Source organism: Danio rerio, chromosome 5 (assembly GCF_049306965.1).
Source record: "Danio rerio strain Tuebingen ecotype United States chromosome 5, GRCz12tu, whole genome shotgun sequence".
In the NCBI taxonomy this organism is placed as follows: Eukaryota; Metazoa; Chordata; class Actinopteri; order Cypriniformes; family Danionidae; genus Danio; species Danio rerio.
In genome coordinates, this window is record NC_133180.1 from 74,266,323 (window position 1) to 74,276,857 (window position 10,535).

Sequence of the window (10,535 nt, forward strand, 5' to 3'; positions counted from 1 at the left end):
ACAATTTTAATCCCTGTTTCAGAACACACAATCGGATCTACAGGTGTGAAAGCACCCCTACAGACTTATTTCTCTATATATTCTATCTTAAACATAACATTATTTCAAACTACTAAAATTTCACAGTAGAGTTGACAGAGCAGAGATGAAGGTCCCATAATGCAATTCACAACTGTAAACAAAGGAAAAACACTTGTGAATCCCAAAATACGGAAACTTAAGCTTAGGCAGGCGAGATAAAGTAAAATAAAACTAAGATAAAGCAACTTGTATTTGGTTGGACATATGAATTCAACATGTCTGCCCTCTCTAATATTGCTAGTGAAGTATTTTGTAAAGATGATGACAGCAAAAATCGTGATTGCATTGTTTAAAAAAAAAAACTGCTTAAAACACTGGTAGGGGCAAAGTAAAGGGTTTCCTGCAGGCAGGCCTCCACACCCTCTTTTATGCCCTTTTCCTCACTTTCTCTTTCCCCTCTGGCACACAGTTTCTGTAACGTCTGGAACTTTAATGCTGGTCACATTTTAGTAATAAGGTCTGGAATCTGGAGCAATCCCTGCGCAGCTGCTGACACAAACAGCCCACTCAGAGCTGCATACTGATAAAAGAGAAACGCTGATCAAGACCAAATCTTCCTCTGTCAATTCTGAACTTTGCTTTGATCAATTTAAAGGGACATTTCAGACAAACATTACATTCCTGTTATTTGCTCACCCGTGTCTCCCTAAAAACTTGTCTTTGGTATACAACAGGAGAAATCTCACATGTTATTTACAGATATAAAAATGCCATGCTGCACCCGAAAATAACTGGAGACTGACCCACCACTCACACATTTTGTCAACATCATATTGAGAAGAAGCGTCTGTTGAGACAAAAGACCTATTCTGATTTAGGAACTTTTGCCAAGACTAATGTTAAAATCCCCTAAAGTTAGGCCTGTCACGATATCTAATTTTTTTTGTATGATATTTTGCAATAAATATATATATTAAATATATATTTTGCAAAAATATATTGCGATAAACAATATTATTGTCATTTTAAGGCCATTTTATGCCACTCATATAATGAATGACAGTATAATAGCATCACAATGCAAGTACACTCTTCCAAAGAACGCATTATATTTTATTCTTAAGAATTTTTTATTTAATTCTAGTTATTTAAACAATATAATAATTAGGCATATGTGAAAACAAATATCCTAAATAAATAATAACAAATGCTATCAAAAAAAGTGCAAGGTACAAAGGTACCATAGGATGCAATATCTGTGACTAGATAGCATTTCAATTGTCTGACACCCACATGAGAACATACTCTAGCAATTTACAGTGAGTACTATGGTGTTTTTTTAACCATACTGACACTGACAGTCACTGACAGAGATAGAGATGTTGCACAATCAGCTAAACCTTTGCTAGATTTAGTTTTTGGGTGATATATACTGCGTCATAAAAAATGATTGAGCTCATGTCCATGTGTTGTGCGGTAAGTTAATTATTGACAGGCCTACTTAAAGTCTGTGTGAGATCAAAATTTGCAATGTTTATTTTAATAGCGGACAGTGTGATTCTTAAGGTGAACAATTAATCTGTGCAATTTAAACCATAGATATTTTTGTTTGGTTTGTTTACGCAGACACTCTTATCACCATCTTATTAACCATCTAATCAAAACTGTTAAACACTTGTATAGCCTACTGCCTGAGAGAGCCCTGAAAGCTCGCTGGAGTTTCTGCTAAAAAATGTTTGATATTTTAAATTAAACTGCTGACTACATTTGTACTTAATTGTTTTAATTGTAAAGTTTCACTGGAGAACTAAATTTGAATCAATTAGTATAATGTTGGCGACGCAGGGGGTAGCACGTTCGCCTCACAGCAAGAAGGTCGCTGGGTCGCTAGTTCGATCCTCGGCTCAGTTGGCGTTTCTGTGTGGAGTTTGCATGTTCTCCCTGTGTTTGCGTGGGTTTCCTCCGGTTGCTCCGGTTTCCCCCACAGTACAAGGAAATGTGGTACAGGTGAATTTTGAAGGCTAAATTGTCCGTAGTGTATGTGTGTGCGTGTGAATGTGTGTGTGGATGTTTCCCAGAGATGGGTTGCGGCTGGAAGGGCATCCGCTGCATAAAAACTTGCAGGATAAGTTGGCGGTTCATTCCGCTGTGGCGACCCCGGATTAATAAAGGGACTAAGCCGACAAGAAAATGAATATTATAATGTTTTCTTGAAATGCATGATTTGTTTAGTGCAGTAATATCACGAGTTTAATTTAAAAAAATGATAATATATTATTATTATTATTGACAATCAAAAAGCTTTCGGTCAAATTTATATACAATCAGAATCTTTAAGCCAAACTTAGCAGCCCTACTGAGACACAAAGCAAACTTGAAAACATAATTAGATTTTCTGTCAAAGAAAAAAACAACTACTATATAAAGAACATTTTTTTTGAGAACAGAAAGTTCTCAAAAACTTACTTTAAAAAGTATTTTCTCTCTCTCTCTAAATCCTTCTTCTGAACTAAACAACTCATTTAAGCCATCTGAGAGGAAGAATGAGTCAAGGAGAGACAGACGGCTAAAATGAGAAATACAGAGCCAGCATACCTTTGTGAACTTGAGGAATGCTGGTCTATCATTAAGTGTGTGTGTGTCTGTACCCTGTAATAAAGTCCTTAAAGTCAAACAGCTGCAGTGCAGAATACAGGCATGCAAACCCGGTTTTCAATTAAAGTTCCAGAGACAAGACAGAGAGTACACAGACAGAATCTGAGGAAGCAGACAAAACGTTACACAACTTAAAAACTTGAAAAAGAGCAAGAGAGATTCATTAATACAGTATAAAATAGATCTAATTAATTAATTGTATGGATATATTCCCTCACAACCTAATGTGATGGTCAGAAAAATAATCTTTACCAAAAATGAAAGAATTAAAATAATTGCAAAAAATAATTATTTGATGTCTTGCAAGGCAATGAATATTCAAATAGCACTTCATTTAGATGATATTTCAAAGGAATATAAGGTCACACTTTTTTGATGGTTTATTTGTTGAACTTAAGTTACATTGCATCAACATGCCAACTAATTCTCATTAGATTATAAGTAGACTGTTACGCCCCATTCACACGGGGCGTCAGCGTCAATGCTTCCCATACATTTTGAATATGATGTCAGGCGTTGCCAAACTGCATTGTGGATCCGTCGGCGCAGCTTCAGTGGCGTTGCTCACTGCAGAAGTTGGAACTTTCTCAACTTTTCAAGTGCCAACGGAAGCATCAGCCAATCAGATCGCTGTATGCAAATACACCAGCTCAGACAGTGGCCTATTGCTGACTAATTTCATTGGCTGACGCAGTTATGGCTTCGAGTCAGCCCCAACTTCAGACACGCCCTATGTCAGGCGTTGACGCTGAAGCCCTATGTGAATCAGGCGTTAGGTTGGGGTAAGGTTTGAGCTTAGTGTAAGTTGACATGTACTTGCAAAGTGTCTTACAGTCAGTTAAATGTCTGTTGAAGGAGAAGTATCAACAGATATTAAGCAGACAGTCAACTAATACTCAAATGGACCATGAAAATAAAGTGTTACAGAATATAAAGAGCAAAAGCTGTGGCACATGCCTAAAAAGCATCAAGTTTTATCACATGAAATTTTATCATTACTTGAAAGTAGTAGTGTAATGGATCAAGGTTGATCCATGATTCGTACAGATCACAACCCATGGTTGGGAACACGAGTGACTAACGGATTAATACTTTTTTTTACTTTACGAAATTTGTAACGATCACAGCAAGATCACCTCTCGCATCGTTCAAATCATATGTATGAAAGCATTTAGGCTTTCCTGTAAAATATAACGATGATGGAAAAAGTTTTGGTGGGTTATTCGATATGTGGTGGTTTTTTTTAGGTTATTAAAGGTGTTTTCTGTCACTACTTGTTTAGCCTGCATTAATGCATTCAGTGTAATGCCTAGTTCAGACTGCGTGATTTTAGCCCCGATTTTGGCTCGCCGACAGGTTTTGAGAAATCGCCGACAAATGCCTGAAATCACAGGCAAATCGCTGCTCGTGCACGTGAGTGACAATCACACAGTATGAACTATCAAAGACGCGATCTGAGAGAACCGCCGATGAGTCGCCGATGCCTGCGAGATATTTGGCGATTCAAATCATGCCGTGTGAATTGAGTTTTGACTGAAAATAACATCAGCGATCGCCTACAGCCAATGAGAGAGCGGCATTCACTTGCGTGTGCGTGTGTGTATACCTGCTGCAGGCCAGCGGGAGGCTGGGGGAGAAGTTAAAAGCGATCTTTTTCGGTTTATTTGGACCCACGAAATGGAGGAAAAACTAGTGGAGGTTGACAGGACTCAGGAGCAACTGTGTCTGTTTGACATTTCATACAGAACGAAATTAGTTTATTAACAACGTTGAGGAGAAATGGCTAATTCCCTTTAAACCCAGGGGAGCAAACATGTACATGTTCTACCCCATTAAAGGCTTCTTTCTCATTATGTAGTTAATAACAAAAGATATACTACGTGTTTTTGGCTGTGAGACGTAGTTTGGACGAAGTTGTCGGCGATTCTTCCAATAGTAAAGTCATGCAATGTAAAAGTCCCTGTCGCCGATCCATCTTGCAGTGTAAACAAAGCAGCGACGAAACGCTAGCCCAGATAGTCATGCAGTGTGAAAACATCTGTGACACGACTACTTTGAAAATCATGCAGCCTGAACTCGGCATAATCTGCACAATTAATTAATAAAAGATTGGAATCTCAACAAACACGCAACATAAATCATAAATAATGGTGATTTGCATATTATTAATCCTTCGAATCAATACATTCAAATCAGTGCTTGAAAAACGCAAAAGTCTTTAGTCAAATAACACAGAAGTACTGGGATAACAGTTTATATTTTATATATACAGTGGTGATATAACCGCTTATGTTTACGGTAAAGATTAAAATCCCTGTTCGTATGCATTTCACTTGATATACTCAAAAAATGAAAGTTGTAGGCAGCAATTACATTAATTTAACCAATAGGTGGCAACAGCCAGGCATCAAAAACATGCCACTGAATAAATTTTTAAAAATGATACATCTCGCAATGAAGCGTACATATTTATGAATAAATAACTGAATTATGTATTGAAATTGAGACAAAAAAAATATGGGTTGTACAAATTAAGTTAGATTTCTACATTTAGCATTATCAGAAAGAGTAGTAGTAACAGTGAATTTCACAGTACTGAATATTTTACAACTTATTTTTATTTAGCCGATTATTTCTTCGTTTTATTTTTATTATTAAATTACAGGTTCTAAGTTCTGTTTGTTAAAACCAAAAGTGTCTTGTAGTTCTGTTTTTGTTAAAAATGGAAAGCAAATTACATTTGTCTCCTTCCCTTTTTGGCTAATCCGAAAAAAGGTCTGATCATGACTAAAAATCCATAATGTGATCTGAATCGTGAGAGTTGTGATCTGTTACACCACTACTTGAAAGCATCACTTTGAAATGATGTCCCAAAAAAAACACAGTGGAAAAATAATGGTAGTTTTCTGCACACTGTCAAATCAATCAAAAAGTGCCTGGAGCCAAAAGCAAGAATCAAACAAAATGATATACACCAGACACCTGAAGCAATGTCTTTTCATGAATTTAATAAGCCACAAATCATGTGAGCAATCTGTTCTAATAATTCAGCAGCAATCTAAAAGAGGGAAATGGGAATTATCTTGTATGACATAAAGAAATGCATATTATTTTATAAAATAGATAATGTAACTATTTTGACCACAAAGAAGGATAAAATGCTGCCATGGGAAATATATAAATAAGTTAATCCTCCACTTTTAAATGCATTTTTACATTATACTAATGTAATCAATCCAAAGGTCAAGAGAAAAAGCAGATTGAGTAATAAGACAAATCCTGTAGGAATTTCCTTTTATCAGGTAAGATCTTGAGTCATGTAAACATTCCTTTAAACTTCATTGATGAAGTGAAACTACTGTAGTTGAAACTGAAGTTATCCATTAACTAAAATGTTGTATAAATGGTCATATAACTGTAGTAATATTAGTAAAGGTAAAGTTTAAACACAAATGACAACTGTCAAAATATTTATCTTCAGACATTTAACGTGACAATTCTGTCATCCTTTTATTGTTCCAAGCCTGTTTTTAATTTGACTTATTAAAGTAAGTTATTTTAAATAAAGCTGGAAACCTTTAAATATTGACTTCCATAATAGGAAAAAGAAATAATATGGAAGTCAATGGTTACAGGTTTTCAGCTTTCCTCAGAATTTTTCCTTTAGTGGTCAAGAAATTAAAGAAACTCAAAGATTTTAATGCTTGAAGGAGAGTTATTTGTGAGCATATTTCATGAGTGAACTATCCCTTTAATACAAACCATTCTTATTGATGAAGTAAAAATATGTATGAAAAATAAATAATGAAAAAGCAGAAATTTTCACATTTGAAGTATTTGTTTTTCTACTATGAAAGTCAAGGGTTGTCATGTTTGCAGCTTTCTTCAGAACATCTTCTTTAGTGGTAAAATAAAGAAACTTAAAAATTTGGACACTTGAGGGAGAGCAAATAGTGAGCAAGTAAACTATCCCTTTAACGCAAACAATTCTTAGCAATAAAGTAAAAATATATACCGGTAATTGTAATGAAATAAATAATGAAAAATAGAAAGTTTCACATTTGAAGTATTTGTTTTTTTCTACTATGAAAGTCAGTGGTTGACGTTTTCAGCTTTCGTCACAATATTTCCTTAAGTGGTCAAGACAATAAATAAACTCAAAGACTCGAACACTTGAGGAAGTGTTAATTGTGAGCACATTTTAATTTTAAAGTAAACCATCCATTTAATGCAAACCATTCTTATCAATGAAGTCAAATATATAATGTGTAACATAACGGTTTGTTTAACGTAACGTTATACGTTTACATGTAACTTCATGGTTTGTGTAACGTTTTAGTATTGAGGTAAAGTTGGTTTTATATTCGCATATTCATTTGACAACCTTTGATATGCTCACTGTATTGTTTACCATGGTACTTTGAACATTTGGTCTGAAATTACAAGGATGTCTTCAAAACAACATTACTATATATTTGATTGAGGACAATGTTGTAGGCTGCTAATATGATTTCACTGTTTAAAATGTTACTTTTCTGAAATTATATTATTAAGGACAAAGTTCGAATGCATAAATAAAAAACCAACCTCAATAGTTATAGTATGTGTTTATGGGTAACGTTATGGTTGAAGTTGAGTTAACACTTACTAGTTTTGGACAGTTGCTTTTTTCGAGCTCATCTACAAGCAATTAAACATCCCGTTTATGTTTGTGTGTAACATTATGTTTTGTTTAACGTAATGTAATATGTTTATGTGTACCTTTATAGTTTGTGTAACATTATGGTATTGAGGTAAAGTTGGTTTTCTAGTCGCACATTTTATTGAGTGACAACCGGTGACATGCTTACTGTATTGTTTACCATGACACTTATAGATATTCGGTAAGAAATTAAAAGTATGACTTTAAAACAACATTACCGCTATATATATTTTACTGTGGACGATGTTGTACTAGTTTGATAGATATTAAGAATTTAGATTACTTTTCTAAAAATTGTATTATTATGGAGAAACTCTGAACGTGTGAATATACAGTAAAACTAACTTTACCTCAATAGTTTATGTGTAACGTTATGGTTGAAGTGGAGTTTTAACACTTACTAGTTTTGGCCAGTTGCTTTTTCGAGCTCATCTACATGCAATAAAACATCCCTACATGTTTGTTTATGTTTCTGTGCAAAATTATGGTTTGTTTAACACGATGTTACTGTATATGTTTAAATGTAAGTTTATAGTTTGTGTAATGTTATGGTTTTGAGGTAAAGTTTTATTGTGGCACATTCATTAAGTGACAACCGGTGTCATGCTCGCTGTATTGTTTACCATGATACTTTAAATAATTGAGCTGAAATTACAAGTATGACTATATATTTGTGGACAAAGTTGTAGTTTATTCATTGGCTGCTAATATGATTTTTCTATTTAGAATTAAGATTACTTTTCTGAAATTGTATTATTACGGACAAAGTTCGAATGTGTGAACATACAGTAAAACCAACTTTACCTCATTATAGTACGTGTTTTAGTGTAACATTATGTTTGAAGTTGAGTTTTAACACTTACTACTGTAGTTTTCGAGCTCGTATACATGCAATAAAACATCCCTACATGTTTGTTTATGTTTGTGTGTAACATTATGGTTTGTTTAACGTGATATTATATGTTTACATGTAAGGTTATAGTTTGTGTAACGTCATGGTTTTGAGGTAAAGTTGGTTTTATTGTGGCACATTCATTTAGTGACATGCTCACTGTATTGTTTACCATGGTACTTTGAATATTCTGTCTGAAATCAGATGTAAATAAGTCTTCAAAACAACATTAGCACTATTTGTTTGACTGTAAACAATGTTTTAGTTAGATAGTCATTGGCTGCTAATATAATTTCACTATTTAGAGTTTGCAAAGAATACTTCTCTGAAAAGATATCATTAAGGAGAAAGTCAGAATGTGTGAATATAGAACAAACTTTACCTCAGTAAGACAGCATTTCATTTTTTTTCCTTTAGGATGTTTTGACATTTAACGCGATGCCCCTATGCAATAAAACATCACTGTTTATGTTTGTGTGTAACATTATAGTTTGTGTAACGTTATGGTATTGAGGTTAAGTTGATTTTATAGTCACACATTCATTAAGTGACAACTTGAGACATACTTTCTGTATTGTTTACTATGGTACTTTGAATATTCGGTCTGAGGATGTCTTCAAAACAACACTTGCACGAACCTATATATTTGGTTGTGGACAATGATGTAGGCTGCTAATGTGATTTTACTATTTAAAATTTTACTTTTCTGTAATAATATTAAGAATAAAGTTCAAATATGTGAATATAAAACCAACTTTACCTCAATAGTTATGTTTATATGTAACGTTATGGTTAAAGTTGAGTTTTAACACTTACTAGCTTTGGCCAGTTGCTTTTTCGAGCTCGTATACATGCAACAAAACATGCCTACATGTTTGTTTATGTTTGTGTGTAACATTATGGTTTGTTTACCGTGATGTTATATGTTTACATGTAAGGTTATAGTTTGTGTAACGTCATGGTTTTGAGGTAAAGTTGGTTTTATTGTGGCACATTCATTTAGTGACATGCTCACTGTATGTATGTATCATTAAGGAGAAAGTCAGAATGTGTAAATATAAAACAAACTTTACCTCAGTAAGTTTTTCCTTTAAGATGTTTTGACATTTAACGTGATGCCCCTATGCAATCAAACATCACTGTTTGTTTATGTTTGTGTGTAACATTATAGTTTGTGTAACGTTATGTTATTGAGGTAAAGTTGATTTTATAGTCGCACATTCATTAAGTGACAACTTAAGACATACTTTCTGTATTGTTTACTATGGTACTTTGAATATTCGGTCTGAAATTACAAGGATGTCTTCAAAACAACACTTGCACTAACTTATATATTTGATTATGGACAATGTTGTAGGCTGCTAATATAATTTTACTATTTAAAATTTTACTTTTCTGTAATAATTTTAAGGAGAAAGTTCGAATATGTGAATATAAATCCAGCTTTACCTCAATAGTTATTATGTATTTGTGTAACGTTATGGTTGAAGTTGTGTTTTAACACTTACTAGCTTTGGACAGTTGCTTTTTTGAGCCACCAAGTCGTCGAAATTAAATCCAGGAAGATTTCCAAAGGAAAACTGGTTTATTTAAGAAGATATTCCAGTGTTGTTTTCAATGATGAAACAGCGGCTTGTGTTTCTCCACCTGCTGGATCACACGACGACCAACAGCAGGAAAACTTGGGTCGAAGTTTTTCCGTTGACTGGAATTCGTTATGTACAAAACCCAATCCAACAGCAGTGTCAGGAGAAGTTAATTATCCGTTTTTCTGCCCTTCACCATTATGTTTTAATTACACTCACATACACAAATGCGATCCTCGTGCGTCCATTTAACTTGTGGCTCTCCCAAATCTCCGCACTTCAAACGAGAGAGAGAAAAAACAACTTTCAAAATGAGGAGACGCGAACTCTTCGGATAAATTTACACTATTGTGAATGATAAGAAGACTTCTGTATAGTATTTATGGCAGTGACAGATCTTACTGAATGAAGACGGATGAATTAAACAATCGCCGGTGTGTGAAAGTTTGGAGCCCAACACCGTCACCCTTCCCAAAGATCAGACAGAGCATGACGTGAGCAGACTAGAGAGCAGTTAAAAGTCCCGTTCATATGCTACACCTTTCTAATGGAAATAAATAAATACATATTTTTATTGTAATAAATGTATATTTTGTATTAAATGCCAATTTAATTTATGACGTAATTTGTATAACAGTGCCACTGGATGAACTGATATAATGTCTGCGTTTTTACTTAA

The 10,535-nt window shown here is 34.1% G+C and overlaps 1 protein-coding gene across 34 annotated transcripts in view; it reads right to left on the reverse strand.

The window, feature by feature from the left end:
• kif1ca (kinesin family member 1C, a) overlaps positions 1–10,347 on the reverse strand; it is a 51,686-nt gene extending 41,339 nt beyond the window's left edge. For 6 of the 34 annotated variants that reach the window (XR_012406516.1, XR_012406507.1, XR_012406520.1 and 3 more), the window contains exons 1-3: positions 10,259–10,347; positions 10,076–10,133; positions 9,779–9,917 (exon numbers count right to left, since the gene is read on the reverse strand). The gene's annotated coding sequence lies outside the window, so the exon portion shown is untranslated. Of the gene's footprint in view, positions 1–9,778 lie in introns of all 34 variants that reach the window. The other 28 variants (XR_012406518.1, XR_012406519.1, XR_012406513.1 and 25 more) reach the window with 8 other exon arrangements.
• Between the last annotated feature and the right edge of the window lie 188 nt (positions 10,348–10,535).